The sequence below is a fragment of the Nelumbo lutea genome, chromosome 8, assembly GCF_056320005.1.
Source record: "Nelumbo lutea isolate HS-2025 chromosome 8, American lotus-T2T, whole genome shotgun sequence".
Classification (NCBI taxonomy): domain Eukaryota; kingdom Viridiplantae; phylum Streptophyta; class Magnoliopsida; order Proteales; family Nelumbonaceae; genus Nelumbo; species Nelumbo lutea.
The window spans coordinates 32,775,394-32,799,285 of NC_142691.1; the positions used below are offsets into that span (position 1 = coordinate 32,775,394).

Genomic DNA, 23,892 nt, shown 5'->3' on the forward strand with positions numbered 1-23,892 from the left:
TTAGTTAAATCACTTAAGCCTAATTTGAAATGGGCCTTAGGCCCATTAAGTCACACTACTCACTTTACCCTTTAAATGTTGACTAGTTTGGCTCTCTTTGTATGGCGTGGGACCCTAGCATTGTTCTATACATCAGCCACATAGGTTCAACCCAGCCATTGTTACAAGGCCTAGCCGAATTTACTGCAGAACACAATGAATCCCTAAGTTCATCAATATGGGCTCTCAATGGGCCCACCATTTACACTAAATGGTCATTGGGTGCAACCATCTTGTGAAGACCCAATGACTATGGGCAAATGCAAGATTAGCCATCAGGTATAACCCTAAATGGTCTTACATTTAAATTCTCAGCCCATAATGATCAAACATTGTCTGACAAGAGACGACCTCTCCCTCAACTGCACGGTACAATGTTGCACTCTCTACTTACATGGATATCGGGATTTAAAACCTTTTACAAACACCAGTGGAATGACCTGTGCAATGCACAGGGTATTTGATATTGATGGTCATGCTTGACTATGCTTTTATATCTCGGGCATAGATGAATTTTACATACCGTTCAAGTCCTAAGACAATTATATAATACATAAAAAAGACCATCCTCACAAAATTCCAAGATCTAAATTTTATAATGTGCACATAATATTGGTTGCAAATGCATTAGATTGAAACATTAATGTACCAAACCAAAGATAAAATTACATTCAAGAACATTATATATAGATACAATTCATCCCAATGAAACGCAAAATTTATGGAGAATAGAAGATGCCATTCTTAACTAATTTCCTGTTTTGTGATAACCTAAAACCTATGAAAATAATTACTATTAATGGTTAGAAGTAAACAAAGCTATTATGTTAATTTACTCAAGTAACCATTAATTAACTTACATTTAATCCTAAAAACATTTTCTTCTTACTTTTTAAATAGGAGAAAGTAAAGAAATTAGTTGGCAGCAAAATTTATCAACTAACCACTAAAGTATCATGTATGCAAACACCTTTTAGACATGTCGAGCACCTCCACACATTTGTCCAAAAATAAAACAATCGAACAATTCATAATGTGTTAGAGTATTGCATACGACTGAGGACATGGGTTGCAGCCCCTACTTAACAACTACACACATGATAACACATAGTCCCAGTGGCCAACCGCACACATGAGAGCATATAGTCTTAGTGGCCAAATGCCCATGGAATGAAATTTTGTATTTTCATTTTTCTGTAATTTATGGTTTTCTTTGTTTTTTGTTATTTCTATTATTTTTCATCAATTTTTATGATTTTCTAAATTTTTTATAAATCTTCTGCTTTTTTTTGTATTTTATATTATTTTCTCATTTTTTGTGTTTTTTCATAATTATTTTGTAATTTTTATTTTTTTCTTTAATTTATGTTATTTTCTAAATTTCTATCTTAATTTATATATTATGCATTTTTTATAGTTATATTTTCTAGAATTTATGTATTATGTGAAAAATTAATGAGTTGGGTTATGATGGGTGTGGGTTGAACCCAAAATGGAGCATCAATGGGTTGATGGGTCAAGTGTGTTGGGTTGAATCTCAACCCAAACCTAAGTACCTAACACACCCAATGGTTTTTAGAAAAGATAGTGTTTTTTTTTTAATTTTTGCCAACAACTATCATGCACCCTCATATAGGGCGTTATTTGCATATCTAACAACTAATGTTTGGATATAGGTTGATCCTGAATAATTTATATTAAATTTGAATCGAACATGCATCCATTCAATTTATATAGAAGAGTTGAGATCTTCTGCCAACAAAACACATTCCAAACACCTATAGTATTATGTTGGTAGAGTGTCAAATTAATCAGATTGGCCCGATGATCTTCGAGAAAAAACACTAGCCTAAAATGAAAATCAATATAATGAACATAAAAGCATTTTTCCGATCGAATACAACTTATTACATTACCGGAGACAATCGAAATAGAAGGGAAATGGGAAAAAAACATGAAAATAAGGAGAAAACAAAAAAAAAAACTTCATTTAATCATCTAATTGATTATTTGATGATGAAAATAAAAGGTCAAAAAAATCCATTCCCCCCTTTAATTTGAATTTTTGGTTTAGGCAAACCATCCAATACTTGACATGTGTTGGCTCTAATCACGAAAGAGGTTCGTCAGGTAGGTGCTTCGGGAGAAGATCAGATAAGGCCTAAGGGGAGAGAAGAGTAGGTTCTACAGCGGTTTTATTATTATTTTATTTGCTTTATCCAATTGCAAATGTTAATTATTAATTAAATAAAATTAGAAAAACAAAAAAACATAAAGGGTAAAAAAGGAAAGTGAAAATCAGAATTTTTGACAAAATATTTCTACCATCCTCATTTTTATAAATGGTAGATAGATTTTGTGAAGCCATAATATATATGTATATCTCTATATAAATATATTTTGCAAAACAAATCTCAACACTTTGAAATCAACCACCGACAGTTTAAGTTTCCATTAGAGAGAGTGCATTCTTCGAACATTTTGTCCAACAAAGGGGCTGCTCCTGTCATTATGATCACCCACTCAGGTGAATTCTTGGATTTCCCCAATATACCCTGGTTTTGACTCGTTTAAGGATCTCACTGATTGGCATATCAAAGATAATCCAATCCAACACCTAGTGCAGTATCATAATCAAGTCTAGGGGTCAGGTGTAAGATTCCAGTTTTGTCCATCTCTCTCCAAGGTCCAGGGCAATACTGGAATTTGGTCCGGTTCAGGGTTTCATGAAAACCCACACTGCATGCACCTTAGATCTCACCCTACCAACTGAGACAAGCCACCCCAACCCACTTGGCGGCATATTAGTGTCAGCTTTGGCAGGATAAATCTCCTTAGATCTATTCAATGACTGTGACGATTCTAAACTAACATGAGTCTCATAAGTGTCCAACTTAAGGGTATTATACAAAAACACACCAAAATAACATGAATCAAATATGTACTATTAGTCATTTACAATAAATGCGCCAGTACATCAATCTGATTGGAGCTAATGGCATACACTATTTAATATGGTTGGCATATCAAAGACGACACAGTCCAATACTTGGTGCAGTACCATAATCAAGTTTGGAGTAAAGTGTAACTTTCCAGTTTTGCCTATCTATCTCCAAAGTTTAGGGCATAACTGGAAATTGGTCTGGTTTAGTGCTTCTAATAAACACCCATCGGCTATGCTTGGAGTCTAACCTTAGCAACTGAGACAAGTTACTCTAACTGCTTGGCAGAACATTAGTTTTAGTCTTATCAGGATAAACTTCCTAAGTCTATCCAATGGTTGCGAACATTCTAAACTAACACGAGTCTCATAAGCGTTCAGTTTAAGTGGTAATACACAGAAAACATACCAATATAAACATGAAACAACTATGAGCTTTATTCATTTATAGATAAATGTTTGTGTACATATGTTGATTGAAGCAAAGGGCATATACTATCTAACACTCCACTAGTTCAAAATCTCATATCCTGTTCTTCTATTTTTTTTCTTTATTTAGGGTGTTAAAGAAACCCTAGTTCTACTTGTGGTGTTCTAAAATCCAACTGTTTCCTTGGGTTTTCGCATGGGAGAAGGTCCAAGGGAACCCATAAGAGGTTTGGTAATGCTCCAATAGGGCAAGACAAGTTATGAGTAGTCAATGAGCTACTAGAGTATCCTGTAGTAAGCAGGTTAAGATTTTGGACTCGGCAATTATAAACTTGTCCTATAAGCGCCAACTTTGTGAGAGCACCTCCTACACAACAACTAACTTGGGGGGTTGGTCTGAGAGGATACATAAGATTAGGAAGCGTTCACAGTCTGCTGGTGGTATTGTATCATCATCCTAAGCTTCAACATGAGGAACCACTTATCTGAAAAGATCTTCAAATTTGGAAAGGAGGTTATCGAGGGCCATGGTGCAACGAATGCAAGAATCAGAATAAGGGAAAGGGAGTGGAGAGAGAGAGAGAGAGAGAAGGAGATGGGAGAAAAATCAAATAGATTGCAGAAGAAAATGTAGAGGAACAAAACTCGCAAAGTGCGAGAGAAATACTCACAGAGACGTGAGAGATGATTTGACCTAGCTCTTTCAACGGAGAACAGTTGAACTATTAACCCACCATAAGCCAAGACTGTTGAATTGCTAAAGTGGACTAAACCCTTTTTTACATGTAAATAGATTAACACTATAATAAACATTTTTTTTTAATTAATCGTTTTAGTGTATGTAATATTAGAAATCAAAAAAATATTGGACCACTTCAATAGTTTATAATTTTTTATAGACACATCCACAAATCCTTTCATAGAGCATTGGATTAATATAAAATTAAATTTACAAAGAATTAATAATAATATAGAAATAGAGAAATTGCAGAGAACAACCTAGTACTTTAGAGGGTAATGACACTTGGGGGTTAGAACTTTCATAGAGCTTACCCTATACTTTTAGATTCCAACATTCAAGTAAATCCGTTTGCATTCTATTAGTTAAGTAGTGAAAAGATTTCTCATGTGATGTTATGTGTGTATTTAAACATTTCAAAATCCCAAAAATATCTTTTGCATTATTTTTAAAACCATTTTCCCTCGCCTTCATTGAGTTTCTAAAACCCTAGTCCTTGACCTTTTTTCTACTAGCAGTAATCATTTTTGGTTTTCTTTGCCTCCTTCATGACTTATTTTTGTTGGTTGTGATATTATTTTCAAATGTCTTATTGTTGATGTTTTTTGATAAGTAAAGAGAAATATCATTAATTAAACAATAGAAACACAATTAAGGTTTCCCAATCAAAGGGGCAAGATGCAGCCAATGTTCAAAATATAAAAAACACAAGATGTATTGGAAAGACGATTTTAAGAGATGTATTAAGAAATGCCTTGGATACACATGCATATTGGACAAAAAATCAAGATGCCAATGGATGCTTAATAGATGCTCCAATAAATCATGAAAATACATTAATAACACCAAATTTAATTCCTAAATGAGGTATACATACAAAAGAAACATATACTTTGTTAGCCTTTATGAAGAAACATATCATAATCAACATATGGGAACACAAATATCATATAATAAGATTATAACTACAATCCTATAAGTTGACAAATAATCTATCAAACTTGTTTCTTATGTTTTCAATTCTAAATCCCAAATCTATTACAAACATATAGGTGGCGACTCCCACTCCAATTCACTCCATATCCATTCATTCCGTCCCCCTTCCGGGTTGGGTAGCCACACTACTACAAATAGGATCATGATGAATCTAAGTGCAAATTGAAGAAAAAGAAAGAAAATCCAAAGGATTCGAACCAGGCTCTTGCGCAAGAGAAAGCTCAGACCCAAAAACCCCCCACCAGCTATTCGATCTGAGTTTCGACCAACTAGAAGACTGTTTGAGTCTTCTATTCACAATACTAATATTCTTACTACAGATTTGGAAGTTGAAGTTGATCATTCCCCTCTCCTAGAACCTGTAATTGAACCTGAAGAGCAGGCCTTAAGAACAGAAAATTCTGACCAGCAATTGTTGGAAGCTTTGATGAATAATCCAGATCAAAGGTCTTTCAATTCCGGTTTGAAAGATGATATTATTATATAGTTGGAAGGACGGAGAAAAGGGCCGCCGGTGGTTCAGAAAGAAAGCCTTCTTGGGATGATTCTGGCATGGATTTTGCATATTTGAGGAGATCTAAAGCAGATTCCAATGCTCCCTTTAGTAAAAGGCCAACCACAAAGAATCTGGCTTCTCCTACTCTGGACGATCAGCCTTTGTTTGCTTCTTGCGATCTTTCAAACCCAGAAGCTCCAAGAAATAGAGATGAAAGTGATAATCCTGATGGATTTCAAATGGCGGTTAGGAAGAAAAATAAAAAGATTTAACCTGAAAAAGTGGGACCCCGCATGGTTACTAGATCGCAATCACAACAAGGTTTGATATCATCCTTTGTTAATTAATGAATGGTTTTGTTAGCTATTATGGAGTCGATGGCTACAGTTTCTGCTTTGGATTCAGTAGCTACCCGAATCCAAGCTTTGGGTAGATGTAGTAACAATAATTTCAACAATAAAATTTTGGGAGAATGGCAATTCAGCCCAGGGTCAAAATTTTTAGGTTCAAACTACATTTGGGATAGGTGTCAGCTCGAAATCGAAAATTTTTGATGTATAAAATGGGGTATTTGACATTTTGAATGTTTTTACAATAGGATTCAGAAATCAAAAATACCGATTCAGTTTTGATTAATCAAAATGGAAAACTGACAGTTAGCCGAACTGATTAGTATACATATATTTATATATATTATATTTTCTATACATTATAAATTAATAAATATGCATTAAATATAAATATATTATAATATATTATTTATTATTTAAAATATAATTTTATACATATTTCTAGTGTTTTATTATATATTTATATATTTTTATAATATATATTATAAATAATAAAAAACCTATTAATCGAACCGGTCAATCGATTATCCAATCGGCTTCGGTCGATAACCCCGGTTCCAGCACACTTATCTATTGTTTTCTAGCACTTAAAAGAGTGATCATTAAAGAAGTATTTATTTTGAGTGAGGAGCAAAGATTCTCCCGTAAAAAAAAATGCTCTCCTAAATTTTTATGAAAAAGAAAAAAAGGAAGATGCTCTCCTAAGTACTTTACCTTTGCTGCTTTACATTCTCGTCCGAGTGTGTCGATTCTCGCACAGTCGCACCTCTCTGCAATTGCATTTGCTTTGAAGTTCAAACTCGCTTTGGTAATGGCGATTACTAAAGAAGCCACACCGCCTCCGATGATCGGTAAAGTTGGGAGGTACACTGTGTTCATCACTCCTCCAGCGACCCCAAAACCCACTTTCAGCCCTTCAGCCACTCCAAGAGCCCCTCTTACTCCTCTGGCCACTTCGAAACCCTCTGAGCCACCTGCCGAGTCGCCGAAGATTCCGTCTCCGAAAAAGGTGGTTCTACCCCCGGTTCAGCCTCTGCCGCAGCAGTTCGAAAAGTCTCGGACGACGAGGAATTCGTCTGTGGTTGGTTTCTTCTCGGATGCCATTGTTAAAGTGCAAAATGGTAACTGTTTGTGTTGTTAGGGTTTAAATTTAGTGAATCGTTTGGTGTTTAGAGGTTTTCGTTGACGATTTGGGGTTTCCGCGACAGCACATTCGAGCTTAGATAAATATTTGGCGGACTGGTTCGGGTTGAACCAGTCGAAGTATCAATGGGCGTTGAACGATTACTATGAAACCAAGGGAATGGTGAGTTTTCTTCAGTTTCCCCCCCCTTAAATTTTACTTTTGTATGGCAGTTTCTGGTTTGATTTTTTGTTCTTATTCGTGAATTGTCTTCGGAGCTCATTTATGTTGATTTCATGCGTTTTACTTGTTAATCCTTAACCAGAGTCAAATTATGTACAATCTGGACTCTAATTTTTGTTGTGTTTATAAAATCTTATCGGTAGAGTTGTTTGGTCGTTTCGTAAGGTACGACTATCCTTCGAAGTGAAGGAATAAGGGAAATAACTTATAAGTAACTGCATGTCGTTTTCAATGCAATGCTTAGTCATTGAACTTTAGAACGTTAAAGATTTGATTATTTGAATCACCGAATTAGTCTCGAATGTTTAGTTTGGCCAAGAAAATTGCAAATATAGTAATATGCCTTCAGTACTTTATACTTGATTCTTCTGTCCTACTGTAATAGTTTTTGGAGTTTGGCTAGAAAAGCAATTGACACGTTTGAGAAGTATGTGCTATCTTTTCTTCTCGAGAGTACCTTGATCCTTTATTACTGAAATATTACATCTATTAATTTGCGCAACAGCAGGTTTCTCTGGAAAAATATCATAAATAGATCAAAACTTATGATATACTCAAGCTCCTATGCCATGCTCTGCTGGTCTCTTTAGGTTACACTATAGCCTCCAATTAATCCCAAAAGATCCATGTGATAAATATACTGGACTTGTGATTTGCTTCAGAGGAAAAGACCAAACTGGTGCTTGTCCCCAAGTTGGTGCTTCTTATGTATATTGAATGGTGAGGCTGCTTTTCATCTCTTTATCTCTTATCCCTTTGTTGGTTTTATTTGGGAGTGGTTTTCTTCACTTTTTGGTTGCAGGTAGTCCCCTCCTGATAGCTTGGAAGGGTCGTTTAACTATTCTGTTTTCAATTGCTCTAAAAGGAGGGACTATTATGGAGATGTATTAGGGCAATGGTGGTTTGGACAATTTGGGAAGAAAGGGACTTAACAATTTTTTAAGACACTTTCATAGAGGCTTGAAGAAAGGAACTTAAGAAAGGGGCGAATAAACTTTCATAGAGGTCATAACTTTAAGGGTGGCAAGTCAAAGAATTGAGTATTGAAAGACCAGTCATTGAAGGTGACTCGAAAACAGTTACGGGTTGGTTGAGAAAGGGGGAAGGGGTAACTTGGCAATTAAGAAATGAGTTCAGATGTTTCAAATGGTTGCCAAAAGATATGATGATCCAAATAAATTGGGCTAGGAGATCTGCAAATAGTCTGGCTGATGGTTTAGAAGCAAGGGGTTCAGAGGCAATCTATGTTTTGGGTCCAATTGTAATACCTAGGATGGATTAGCTCCCTCATTTTTGTTGTTTATTTCAACAACCCCATTAATGAATTAATTTCTGTGTTACTGATCATACACACACACACAGTATTTTTGTACGTGCAAAGCACGTGACAAATTTTGTGATGATGGTAGTATATAATATATTTCCATTTTTTTTTATATTTCTACATCTATAAAAATTATTCTTATTTATCACATTTATTATGGTTCATTAATATAAAAATATATCCAAATAAAATATTTGTAACGAGAATAAATAAAATTCTTATTATTCTTATTTATTATGGTCCATTAATAAAATCAATAACTTTTATCAGTTACCTTCATCAGAATTTTATTTGAATTCCCATTACCTTTGCAAGAATTGACTTTTATATGATAAATCCAATTTCAGCTCCTTCAACCACTGAAAACCTTACAATGAACTGCTATAAAAAATATCACTTACTTTTGCAGATATCTTGCCATCCAATAATGTGGGCTTTAGGGTAACGGAAATGAAAAATTAAGCCACCATATTGGTGGGAATAAAGAAGAGAAAACCATCTATTACCTTAATGATCAAGAACTGAACCAATGAAAATAGGTAAATAGGTTAAAAATATTAAAAAAAAACAAAAAAAATAATTTAAAGAATAAATTGCTCATCCATTTACAAGTTGAAAATATCTTCGTGGTGGTTAATGTGGCCCAACATTGGCTATTGAGAACATAAGATGTACTTTCAAGTTTTTCTTTTTTATTTAAATAAATGAATAGGTAAATTGCTAAAACCTCCTGTAAAATTTTTTATCATTACTGAACCCCCCTAAATTTTGGTAAATGCAATCACCTCTCGTGAACTTTTTGACACAGTTGCAAGTAGACCCTCTGCTAGAATCTACTAATGAAAAGCACAAAAATGTTCAAAATACCCATGTAGTTACTTTTGACCAAAATGCTTATTTTCCAAGTTTTTTCTTCATATCAATCACTACTCCAATCCCTTTTAATCTCTCTTTCGGAATTGATGCATTTTCCAAATTTTCCCTTCATATCAATCGCTCAAAGGTAAAATTGCAACTTTAAGCTCTCTATTTTTGTTGTTCATAACATTTATATTGGTTTTTTTTTTGTATAAACCAGCCTCAATAATCATTACATGGGTATTTTGGACATTTTCATATCTTTTGGACATTTTACGAAGGGGTCTACTTGCAACTATGTCAAGAAGTTTAGGGGAGGTGATTGCAATTGCCAAACTTCAGGGGAGGTTTGGGAAATAGTCAAAAACTTCAAGGGAGGTTGGCAACAGTCGAAAACTTCAAGGGAGGTTTGTTTTCCAACTATTGAACAAAAAGAGGGATTTGTGTATTTTCCCTAACAAGCATTAAATGGGAATGTTAAATAACATTTTTGCCATTGACTTGTTTTACAATCATGAACAAAAAAATTGGAGTTTTATGTCTTTTTTGTAATAAGCATTAAATGAGAAAACAAAATTACATATTTACCATTGCTCCTTCTTTGGTTCAAACTTTAGAGATGGGGTATTTTAGTCTAGTGAAAACTTTAGAGTCCAACCACATCTATTCGTACTTGTATATATATATATATATATATATATATATATATATATTTGTTCCAATTATACTTCTCAACAAAGCTATGTTGAGAAGGTGATGTTTAGGATTAAGGAGAACTATAATTGTCAAGGTGGTGTTTAGGCAACAAGGCATTGATGGAGGGTGCTATAAAATATTTTAATGTTCTTTATCTTTTTGAAACTATAATAATAAATTAGACATTAATACTCTATTTTTTTATTTTATGGGTCTGTGTATTAGTTTCTTTTTATTATTTTCTTATATGTTAGGGTTCAATGGGGGTGGCAATTTTTGACCTAACCTACATGACCCATCCAAATCCAATCATCTAAAATGTGGGTTGAGTGTGGGTTGACTCACCCATTGAGACAAATACAAACGCTTAGATTAAGTTGTGTTATGGGTACCCATCTGGTCAATGCAATAAGTTATGTATGATTGTATATTACCATCTTCTCAATTTTTATTTTCTCTTTCCTCTCTTCTTTCAAATTTCCCTCCACTTTTGTCTCATGTATCTTCTTTCTTATTTCTTTCTCATCATGTTTTTCTCTCTTTTTTCCTCTTGTAATTTTCACTCTCATTTTCTATCTCATAGATTCTCTCTCCTATCTTTCCTTCCTATTCCTCTTTTTTATCTCACCTAGACTTTACAAATTCTCTCTATTTTCTCTCTCCTTTTCCTTTTCCTCTCCCTCTCTCTCTCTCTCTCTCCTGTCTTTCTACTTTCACCTCTCTCATATGTTCCACTCTCTCCTCATCCATTTCACTCTCCTCTCTTCTCTCTCTTATCTTATCTCTTCCCTTCATTTTTCTCTCTTCTCTCCCTCTCTCTTATATTTTCTCTCTCCTCTCTCCAATGTTTCTCCCTCCTTTGTTTCTCTCTCCTATTGTCTCTCCTTCAAAATATGTCGTCTCTAGGTTGTGGCTTCTCTCCTTTATCTCCATTCTCTATCTAACTTGTTTTTAATGAAGTCCAACTTTGACGTTTGGGTTGAACCAATTAGGCATTGTTGTCTAGGTGATGTCTAGGCAACAAGGTGCCCTTGGAGGCTCGCCTCGCCTAATCGCCAAGCAATTTTATACATTGTGTTATGAAATACTTTTATGTTCTTAAATTTTTAAGATTATAATTATAAAGTAGACATTATTAAACAAAAATATTCATTTCGTGTGTTTATATGGGAGAAGGTGAAATTAAAGGCAGAAGGGGGTTTGGGAATTGGTATTGTCAAGTTGAAAGTTTTGGCTTCGATTAGTAAATGGCTTTGGAGGTTCCCCAAAGAGAACGAGAGGTTATGGCACAAAGTTGTTGCAAGTATTCATGGCATGTCAAGCAATGGATGGGATATTGGTTGTCTTTGTAGAGTTACTCTGTCTGCTCCTTGGAAGGCTGTCCACAAATTTCTTCCTACTTCCTCAATCATGTCAGGTATAACTATGCTTCGGGTTCCCCCTAGGTGAGAACTTACCTTCACTTTTTTGCTCTTTCCAGCCTTAAGGGTAGAAAAAAAAGGAACCGCAGAGAATCTAAATTTCCTAGTGTGTTTGAGTTGTTAGGTTTGTTGAATTCAATGGTCTTGGGAGAAGGTGGTTTGATTTTTAAGGTTTGGGGCCTTAATACTGATGGTTTGAATCATGTAAGTCTTTCTTTAATTCCTTGGTAGCTGCCTCCCTTACTTTTTTTTTTTGATCAATAACTGGAATTCATTAGATTAAAAGAATTTAGTTACAGCATTCCAAGGAGAGATAAACATGCTTAGCTCTCTCCGGGAAGATAACAAAAAGGAAAAATTTACAGAACAGCCCAAAACATTTGATCCCTTCGCACCCCCTGCTTTGCCAAAGCATCAACAAATGCATTTGCTGTTCTCTTGACCCACTGAAACTTGATTTCCAGTCCTCTAGTTAGCCACTTAATCTCCCTCCTCTCATTAGCATATTTCCAAAGTCCACTACCTTCTTGTAACCAACTTAAGACCAGCTTTGAGTCCCCTTCAACGACTAACTTTTGTATATTCAGTTCCTTAGACTTCCTTGTACCCTCCGGTACTGCATAGACCTCAGCTTTGAGAGAGTCTCCAAACCCAATGGAACCTGAATACAAAGCGATGGTGACCACACAAGACAAACTAAAGAGCGAATAGGAGCAGAATTTTCCACCTCCAGGCCAGCTATTCAGCAACATATCCGTAGAAATATCAACAAACAGGTCCAAAGATTTCAGCCAATGTGCCACCCTCACTGTTACTACTTCAATAAGGCATTCTTTACTTCTTTCAATTTCAGAGAAAATTCTGGTGTTCCTTTTCTCCCAAAGAGTCCAACAAACAGCAGCCCTCACACATCTCCACATTATTCTTCCCCTTTTGTTTGGCAACCAAAGAATGAAGGGCTAAACAAACTTTGAATGTTTGGCGGTGGGGTCCACCTGCAACCAAAAGAGGAAAGAAACCATGTAAGTCTTAATACCTTTGATTTGCTTCAAAGAAAAAGATCAAACTGGTGTTTGTCCCCTAGATGGTGCTTACTTTGTAAGTTAAATGATGAGACTGTCTTTCATCTCCTAATCTCTTGTCCTTTTGTTAACTTTATTTGGAATTGGTTTTCTTCTCTCTTTGGATGTAGATGGTTTTCTCCTAATAGTTTGGAAGGATAGTTTAGCCCTACTTCTTTTATCTGCACTAAAAGATTTTTGGGAGATGTACTAGAGCAATGGTGCTTTGGATAGTTTGAGAGGAAAGTAACACAAGAATCTTTGAAGAAAAAGTAAGAAGAAAGCCTTGGTGGAAGTCATAACTCTAAGAGTGGCACATTGGGCAAAATGCCTGAAATTTTTTCAGATTTTAAGGTTAAGGATTTTTTTCAGGGCTTGGGGTGTAATTGCTGCATCATCATCCAGAAGACAAAACTGTTGAGGACTGGTCACCCTCAATTTGTGGAGGAAATTGAATTTTGATGGGAGTTGTGTGGGCAATCCTGGCCCCTCAAGCATGGGGTGAGGGGTGGGTCATTAGGGATTAGGAAGGAAATATCATAGCCTTATACTCAAGACTTGCTGAACATAGGGGTGCAAATGGATCGGATCATGATCCGATCCGATTTGAGATTAGATCCTATTTGGTTGAATTTGGATCACCCATGTTCGGATCTTTAGATTAGATCGGATAATGGGATCCGATCAGAAATTGGATCGGATTCGGATCACCCCCTATCTGATCTGAAAAGATCTGATCCAATATATATTATATGTTTATAAATATAAATATATAATACACATATATATGTTATTTATTTATTTATAAATATATTTTTTATATTAAATTTTTATAAACTTGTTATATTATTTATATATTTTATAAAAAGCATGTATATATATATGATGAAAATAATTAAAAAATACTTGCATTTTTTGTTTTCATTTTATTTAAATTAGTATATTTTATTTTTCTTTTAATAATTTATTAATTTTTAAAGAAAATAAGTCGGATCAAAGATTTGATTTACCGATAGGATTTGAATTCAAATTGAGTCCTATTAGATCCGATCCAACATGAACAGTGTTGGATCAGATTCAAATATACCTTGATTCGAATCCGATCTAATCTGTTTGCATCCCTAGCTTAACATGGTGATGTGGTTAGATCAGAACTACTGGTTGTAGTATATGGGGTTGAGAAGGCTAATGATTTGGGTATTGATAGACTGATCATTGAGGGTGATTCGAGAACTATTGTGAACTGGCTGAAGAAGGGGGAGGGGGTGACATGGCACCTAAGGAATGATTTCAGGTGATTTAAATGGCTATCAAAAGACATGACAATCCAAGTTAAATGGGTTAGGAGAACTGCCAACAGTCTGGCAGATGGTTTAGCTAAGCAAGGGGGTACAAAGAACTCTCTTGTATTGGGCTCAACTATAATTCTTGGGTTGGGTCAGCTTTTCCGAAGTTGTGTTTTTCTTTTTTCCACAACCTCTTGTTGTAATTTTGCTTTCTATTATTATTGAAATCATTTGTGTTGCTGATAAAGAAATACACTAATTTCTTTTTATTATTTTCTTATTTGTTAGGGTTTAATCAACGCAGACATTGCCAAATGCTGTATTGAACCCTCAAAGACTTCAAAACTTGAATGAATAAGTAAGGAAAAACTTAATATTTTGTCTAATCGGCACATTTTCTTCTTCTTCCACATTTTCTTTCCTTCACTTTTTATAACAAAAAAAGGGTTCAGCCCCTATATTTTTGAATTTTCTTATCCTTCTTTTTCTTTTCATGAATATATTGATTTCCCATACTTTAACATGAAGTTTATACTTTTCTTATGAAAATTATGGATAGTTATTAAGGAAATATGGTTATGGAACCTAGGGAACTGCCCTGGGATACATGTTTTTTACTTAAAAAATCCACCCCCTAGGCGACTAGGCAACAAGGCGCCCCTTGTCACCCAGCCTTGCCTATGCAATTAGGTAAGGACATATGTCACTATAAGACAAATCCAAAGCCTTTTTTTTCTCCCAATAAAGATTGGTTTACATAATTTGACATATTGAAATGGGTCAACATGGGTTAGGTTGGGTTGCAACCCATGTACATATTAGAAATGTAGGTGGTTGGTGGGTGGGTTGGCCTTCAATTCAAATCCAACCCAACCTATCCATTTCCCACCTGAAGGGTTCAATCAATATACATGTTGGTGTATGCTGTCCTGAACCCTTGAAGACTTCAAAATTTGAACCAATAAGCAAGAAACTAGGAATAACTTAGAATTTACTTCACAATCAATAGGTTCTTCTTCTACCTCATCATGGTCTTGATTCCTATATTTTTTGAAATTTCTTTCTTCTTGTTGTGAAAGTTAGGACCCATGCGATGCACAAACTTTGTGTTATTATTAATTAATATTAATAGTTTTATTTTTATTAATTATTTTTAGATAGATATATTGTAATTTTACTAATTTTAGTTAAGTTTATTATCTTTAAAAGGAATTTAAATGGATTTTAAATTAGTAAAATTATTATGAAAACTAATAGTTTTTTATTAATTCTTACTAGATAAGCTTGTTTGAATTTATACTAATTTTTATTAATATTTTAAATGGATTTTAAACTAATGAATTGAAGTTCAGTAATAGATTTGCGTTAATTCATATTGATTTTTATTATTTTTGTTAAAACTTTCCTAATTTATTAACATAATTAGTTAATTAACTTATTAATTAATTAATATCATTTGCTTGTTAAATGTCTATTTTCCAAGTTCATTTGGGGCTTTTCTTTGGGATCTAGTCTGGGAGGTGGTTTCCCAATTTGGTGGAGGAGGTTTTCTCCAAGTGGCCAATGGTAAGGGGAAATGTCAATGCAAATATTGCATGGAACTGCATTCTTTTTTCTGTCTGTTGGGAAGTTAGGAAAGAAAGAAATAGAAGAAATTTTGAAGAGAAGGCAAGGGAGCAAATCACCTTACTATGTGGCAAAAGAATTATGGAATATCCTCTTGTTTTTGGAATATCAAAAGAAGTCCTTGGTGCTGGTTTTTGGGACATTCTAGAGTTGGCTTAACAGTTAATGCTTTTATTTAATGAAGTTAATTAAATATTTAATGTTCTGTTTAATACTTTATGCTAATTAATTATGCATTTCCCAATGGCCAATTTGGCAATTCCCCATTGGGCTTTGGGCTCATTCTAACTTTTAAATAATAATAGTTAATTAAAACCTAGACTAATTATTAATTGTTCATTAATCATTAATTGTCTGTGAATAATGGCCAATTCAACAATTTCCCATTGGCATAGGGCTTTGAGCCTATTCTAACTTTTAATTAATAATATAGTTTATTAAAACTTAGACTAATTATTAATTGTTCATTAATGATTAATTGTTTGTGAATAATGGCCAATTCGGAAAATCCCCATTGGCATATAGGGCTTTAGGCCTATTCTAATTTTAATTAATAATAGCTAATTAATTAAAAGCATTGGGCTTTGGGGCCATTCTAACTTTTAATTAATAATAGTTAATTAATCCAAACCATTGGGTTTTGGGGCCATTTTAATTTTTAATTAATAACATTTATTAGTTATTAATTATTCATTACTTGTTGGATGTTTAGCATTTATGTGGAATTAGGGCCTGGTCAGGGTTGGTTCGGTTGAATAAAATGGTCAAACCGAATAGCCGGTTAGGTCCTTGGTTCTAACTGAACTAAACTGATTGATTGTACACCCCTACCTTCAAGTTCCTTCCCTTCTCTCCACCCCTTCTGAAAACTTTCTCTCCTCCCCCTCGTCACACTCTCCCCTTCTTTCTCTAACCCAGCCTCCTTTCCTCCTGTCTCCCTCAACCCTAGTAGAATCCCAGTCAGATGAAGCCAACCATCCCACTTGAGGCGGATCAACATGAATTTCCACCACAAAAGAACCAAAACAAATAGTCCTACCTTTTCTGGTTAATCTTTGTCTACTTCTCCAATCTTCCAACACTTTTCTCCTCCTAGAACAGAAATAGCTTCACCAAATGCAAGATGACGAAGCTCCTTCCAATAACTCGACTTTACTTGTTCTTCAAACTCACCGTTTTTCTTCCAAAGCTGTCACAATTAGGGAAGACTCAAACCCAATCTTGACCTGCAGAATTTTGGCACCAATTCGAACGAGACCTTGCTAGTTCGAAGCCTGTGGGAATCCTTCTTTCTCTTTCTCCTCTTCAACTGCAGAATTTTGGCACCGATTCCTTTGCCTACCTTTAAGTTGTTGCACCTAAAACCACTGAAAATACTCTTAAATCTTGATCTCAGGGAGTGGTCCCTACTCTCAGCACCCAAGGTCTCATTTGAACATTGTGGCCCTTCAAATATCCTCTTGAGAGCTTCATTTAAACTCCCATCCTCTAAACTGCGCCTTTTCATATTATCCTTACCAACTCCAGCCACGTGCCTATTAATTAAATCCCTGGTCCCACTTGAAATTACCACTTTGCCCCATGTATCTCCCCTCCCCCCAATCTTCCTCATTCGAGTAACCCTTCAACTTCCCCTCTTCAACAGGGCAGTCATCCTGCAACTCCAGCCCTGTCTCAGACTTCTCAAACTTCCTTCTCTTCTTTTGTCACACACTCTAAAAAAGTATTATCCTCTCCCTCGATAAAAATTCTTAGGTCATATCTCTCCCTTGAAATCTGGTATTTCTCTACATTATTAGATCTGTTTTTTTCCACCTCAAATAAGTGAACCACAGATACCACCAGTTTGCTTTAAAAAATGAAGTTATTGATTGTAGACTTGGAAGATCAATTATTGTCAACTAATATATCCATATAATTGATTAGAAGATCCCCTGGGCCTATACAATTGGCCAATGTGAGAAAATGGTGAATTGGTGACTACTCATTTAGCTATGATACCAATGGACGTAGGACAGACTGCTTTGGTACGAAATTGATGTAGGACTGAATTATCAAAAAAACAAAAAAAAATTGATGTAGGATTGCTTGCTCTGGTACCAATTGATGTGGGATTGACAACCTTGGTACCAAATTGATACACGACTTGAATGAGCCAAGGATGAGTTTAAGAGGAATTGATTAGCTGTAGTAGGTTTTTTTTTTTGATCAATAACAGTAAATTTTATTAATAATTGAGAACTTAGGAAGTTACATAGAAAAGGAGCTAAAGAATCTTAACTCCCTACTATACCAATATACACCCAAACCATGAAAAACTTACAAGACAGCCCAAAAGAGAGAGTTTTTGTTCACCCCTTGTCTAGCTAGCCCATCTGCCAAGGAATTTGCATTTCTTTTTATCCATGTGCAATGAACTTCGATGTCCTTAGTCAGCTACAAACTTCCTCTTTTCATTGTTGTAAATCCAGAGCTTAGAGCTATCCTCTTTTAGTTAATTCACCACAATTTCAGAATCACCTTCTATGATCAGTTTTTTAATATGCATGTTCTTAGCCTTTTGGATCCCTTCAAGAGCTCCTAGAATCTCAGCACACCCACCCCAATTGGGCCGGAATGCATAGCTAACAAGTTCTCTTTTTCATCTCTTATCACTCCCCCTATTCCGGAAGGCCCTGGATTACTCATGCTGCTTCATCAAAATTCAGTTTGGTAAACCCTTAAGGTGGAGGTGTCCAACAAGAACTTGAGGTCTTCTTCACCGGAGCTGAATCTGCAATCTCCTTCCAATTTCTTATCATTTGATCAACTGAGAATTCTGTAAACAGTTCTAAAGTTTTCAACCAATGTTTCACCCTAACATGGATACTCTCCAAGATTGCTTCCAAGATTCTCTCCTTATCTGAGAAAATCCGTGAATTTCTCTCCTCCCAAACAGTCCAACATACTGCAGCCCTAACACATCTCCACATGATCTTCGCCCTTTGGGGTCCACCTGCACCCAAACAAAGAAGTAAACCATTCCCAAATACCTTTAACAAACTGACAAGAAATTAGTAAGTGGTATCCAAACTCACCATCAGATTTACAGAGGACACACCAGTTAGGAGATAAACATGTATTGGGTCTTTTTCTTTGAAGTAAATCCCCTGTATTAACTCTTTCCAAGAAGGCTTCCCAACAAAGATTCCCAACCTTAGGAGGAATAGGTTGACACCACACCTCTTTAACTGGGAAGGACAAACCAATAGGAGAGGGGGGTAATAGGGCCTTAAAGAAGGAGGAACAAGTGTAGGACCCCGAAGGAGTGAGAGTCCAGATTCTATTATCTGCCTTTGTTGGAGCAAGGAAAACCCCATCCAAAACGGATAATAAGGCTGAAGACAATCTAACTCTGTGTCCCTGATAGCTCTTCTCAAACCCAGGTTCCAATGAAAACCAAAAGGTGAATCAGAAGGTACAAGGAAGGAGGAAATTGGTTCATTTTTCATGGTAGAGATAGCAAAAAGGGAAAAATAGCTTGAATGCACATCATACCTTGTTCAGGGAGAGAACAAGGGCAAAATAGCTTGAATAGCTTTCCAGGGAGATGCTCTTGTAGTCCTTGCAAGAATCCCAGAATCCCATCCATTATCTGCCGCTGTAGTAGGGGTTAGGAATGAGTTAGTGGCTACATACAAGGATTGATTGGGGTTGAAAGGTTTCTAGGTGAAATTTGGTATATAAAAACATAAAATTTAAACACTGTGCTTAGGGATGGAATTTTTTAATGAACTTTGTAGAATTTGAAGTAAAATTTTGTATGAAGAAAGGTGACCACAATCTATTGGCGGGGGGGGGGGGGGGGATATCAGGGCAATTGGATATGGTTTGGTCAAAAGGAAGAAATGGCAAATTATTGAAAAAAAGGGAATAAATGGCTGATACAAGAAAATTTGGGTTGTTGATGTATACTAAGGAATTACGTACCTATACCAATTTCAGTCCTTTAGGATGATGGATGGACTCTGATAAAGAACTTGTGGGCTGTTGATTGCTGTAACAACTGCTTGCATATGTAGAGAGAAGATAAAAAGAAAGTCGAGAGAGAAAGCCCTGAATCACTCAGTAATGAGGAGAAAGACACTCTTAGTCCAATTATGTCTCAGTGTGAGATCCTAACTTTTGTATTAACTCCTTTAACCGAATATTGCAAAGACTATTCTGCCCTTAATAAGTTGACTGGAACAGAACTGCAAATAAAAGTAAATAAAGGCCCAAGCCCACTAATAACTATATTACAAAGCCCAATAAAAACTAAATAAAGACAGCCCAACAAGAAACAATAATAGGCCCATAAACTGAAAAACTAAACGATACTTGTTTTTGATAGCTCCTTTGGTGGAGACATCAGCGAGCTGCCTGTCTGTATTAACATAAGGGAGACAAACCTCTTTAGAAACCATGTGTTCTAGTAAAATGTCTGTTAATTTCAGTATGCTTTGTTTTGTCACGTTATATTGGATAACGAGCTATGTTAATAGCAGCTGCCTGTCTGTATTAAATAAGGGAGACAAACCTCTCTAGAAACCATGTGTTCTAGTAAAATGTCTGTTAATTTCAGTATGCTTTGTTTTGTCACGTTATATTGGATAACGAGCTATGTTAATAGCAGCTTGGTTATCACAATACAATATTATAGGCTTGTCGTAGTCAACCCCAAGTTCCTCGAACAAGGATTGGAATCATACCATCTCTGACACACCATGCGCCATGGCTTAATTTTTTGCTTTAGCAGTAGAATGGGCCATAGCTGTTGCTTTCCAAGCAACCAAATGACTTGTCACAAGTAAAGTTTGTAATATCGCTGATATATTGTGAAATATAGGAAAATAGCTAGGGGCAATGTGAAACCATCCTGAAATCGTTTTTCCCCTGTATCAATGATATATTGCTTAAATTTTTCGAAAAAGAAAACAGACGGGTTGCATGCATATGATAGAGACTATAGAAACGAAATTCATTAGAGCATATGATAAAAGTAAGGAAAAATTCAGATTAAAGAGAAAAAGGAAATAAGAGAGTAAGAGAGAAGAGTATATAGGGGGAAAAAGAGCATCACAGATTGCAGAGTTTTCCATATTGATCGAAAAAAAATTGCAGTTTTCAAACTTACCTTCCGGTCAAGACTCGAGATTTAATAATAAATTTTTGTCTTGATACCTTTTTCCTCATTTTAAGCTGCAAATGTATGGGATCAAGAGTGTGAATTGTAGAAACTAAATCCTTGATTAGCTAATCCCATATCCATCTTCTCCAAAACCCTGAAGACTTGAGCTTTGGAAGGCCAATTCTGTGAGCTTTAACTCGCCTTCAAGCTTCGGGTGTATAACTTGCTATCTTTTACATTCAGAAAACCCAAATCTTCTGTTTGTTGTAGGCTGATAGGCTCCTTAGCTCAGTTGCAGTTTGGAGAATTGAGGAGAGGAAGTGAAACCGAAGTTTTCCCCCTTCTATTCTACACATTTATAACTTAAGCTTCAAGTTTTTAATTTGTAAATTGTAAAAATTTCATTATATTCTTCTAAATTATGATTGAGTCCGTCTAGTTGCTAAACAGTCCATATGTAATTACATCTAAACCTTTCATTAATTATTATTGATTATGATAAGACCCTATAAATTTATAATTAAACATATAAACTCTTATAAGTTTTTGTAAAGAAAAACATTTTATAGATGTGAGAAAAATTTAAATGTATATATGTTCATTTTCGATTTTTTCTTTTTCTAAAAGTTCCCAAATATCTTATCAAGATTTGCAATATTTCTCTATTTCCTCATGGCGAAATGTCTATCGATATAAAAATTCTGAACCTTGACCACAAGGATACAATAACCTGATGTAAACCAATGTTTTAAAACATGGAGGCATGACATGAGGAGTTTCACTGCTTGGAGGTGTGAGGCGTAGTTTCAAACATTAGAGGCATAAGCCTCTTGTGGAGGAAGAAGAGAGATGAATGAAGATGGATAACAGTAGATGGGGGGGGTATTATTGTCGAGATTGGTGAAATTTGTACTCCTTACATCACTTCCTCAAACCAGTTGGCTGATATCCTTACAAAAGGAGTTCCTGCCTGCGTGCCAAGTTGAGCTCTGTTACAAGCTAGGAATGATATTTATGACGAAACTTGGGAGGGGGGGTTGTTGGAGTGTGGTTTACTTTGTCATTATGCTATTTTTTGTATTTGTTTTATGTTCTTTTAGTGTTAGGGGTATTTATGTCTTTCCTCCTTTGTATTATGGTCGCCCTAATATAAAATAATATGAGGGGTTGCTGCCCACCCTATCTATATCTTCAAACTGTTTAGGTGAAACTCATCTTCTAGGTAAATCTATGTTATATTTGTTGCACAATTTTTTTACCTATTGGGTTTCTCTTTAGTTTATTCATAGATGGGAAAGGTTGGGTCCCATCGTATATATGTATACATATAATGTTAAGACTAAAGTGAGGCTTTAGTGAAGCTGTTGCACTAAAAGTGTGCCAAAAGGTAGGCGTAAACTTGGGTCAGCTTGGGGTCGGCATTTGTGAAATTTTCAGTGCGCTTGAACCTGAATGCCCAATATACTTCAAATTCTTCAAATTGGGCAATCCAAATAGCACCTGTGCTAAAAGATGAATGCTTTAGACTATGGGTGGTTTAGCCAATGTACAAGTCCTGAAGCTTGTAGCTTTATGTAAGAAATAATTTATGGGTGGTTTAGCCAACATGTCTCTTTACATATTTTAAAGAATAACATGTAGCCGGAAGTATATACTTAATGTTGGAAGGGAAATGGTGTGTGTTGGAATTGTGCAAAAAGGTTGTTCCCGTGATCCTCATCAAGGATCAAAATTTTGCAATGTATCGAGGGGTGAATTGGGCATATCGTATCATTCCAGTTACACCCGGATATGCCAATACTAAAGTACTTTGGGTTTTCAGTCCATATTAATGCAATTCTTGGTCTGGCATTTTCAGTACATATTAGTGCAATGGTGCATCTTTCTAGGCATAATCTAATTATGAACTCTAAATAGCACGTAAAAGTATAGTTGATAATTGGTTGAGTGCTTTGGATAAGTTTCAATTTTATATCTATTGAAAATTAGAAAAAGCAGAGAACTGAATGTAGTCATGGGACCTTCAGACTATGTAAGAAAATTTTTGATGTTCATACACAGGGATTTTAATATCTAAAAGTTGAGCTTCTTGACTGGGTGGATATCATGAATGCCATGACCTTATATTCTTATTCCTTGATCTACACATCAAATCATTACTGACCGTTAATTGGACTGTTGTTTCATACTTAAAAGCAATATTATAACACAAGTTTTTTCCTCTTTTTTCAACCCTTTTCCAAATGCACCATACAAATATTATTGATCAGGTAGCAAGGTGCCAACCAGCTGGTTGGTAAGGTCTCCTGTTGATCGTAGCAGAGACTTGGGATCGAATCCCGCCTGCACCTGGGTTGGGGGATGGGCTACCCCCCCCCCCCCCCCCGGGTTGTGTAGCCCTTCAAAAGATATCAAAAAAATATTATTGATCAGGTAAGTCCAGGCACAACTTTCTGGATATGGTTACGTTGCAATTATAAAGTAAGGAAAAAAAGTGGTCTCAAATTTCTCCTACTGATTTAGTGGAATCTAATGGTTATTTCCTTGTAAGAAATGAGGTTTAAGCTCATCTTCTGATGATGAAATAATGTCTAAGAATTGACTGGCCGCAGGAAAGTCAAGACACAAAAACAAAAGAGTTAGCTGGCAAGGGGCAGAGTGTTTAATATGTTCTTTCAACAGGTGATATGCCACTTTAGAGCCATGTTGTTGGTTGGACATGATTATCAGGCTTTCTGAACTTGAAATACTTTTGTAATGCAGGGCTTCCAGGCAAGGAGGTTGTGCATTAGAAACAATCTGTAGTAAATCTAAAAGATGGAAGGTCAGAAATTTCTTTGGCTGAAGGGATCTTCGTCCAAACCAATCAGCTAACAGAGTGCTGTCTGCTTACTGTATTGTAAGCCATGCATCTCCTCAGAGGTGGTTTATTTGTATTAATCATTTTGTTCATGTTTTTAATTGAGCAAGCACCAAATATAGTTGTAAGTGAATATAATTTCAAGTTGTTAAGAGAGACTGAGCTTGTGAATCTTGACAACTTGTTAAATTATTTTTATATATAATATAAAGCAAGGTTCAAAGTATTTGTATCGCGAAGATTACTGAAAAGACG

At 35.5% G+C, this 23,892-nt stretch overlaps 1 long non-coding RNA gene across 1 annotated transcript; it reads left to right on the forward strand.

Annotated features, from left to right (window-relative positions):
• The first annotated feature begins 5,747 nt into the window (after nt 1-5,747).
• On the forward strand, nt 5,748-23,863 carry LOC148843740 (uncharacterized). Its single transcript, XR_016103383.1, has 4 exons — nt 5,748-7,111; nt 7,199-7,296; nt 23,390-23,459; nt 23,541-23,863. It is a non-coding gene; the product is annotated as an uncharacterized LOC148843740 (long non-coding RNA).
• The last annotated feature ends 29 nt before the right edge of the window (nt 23,864-23,892 follow it).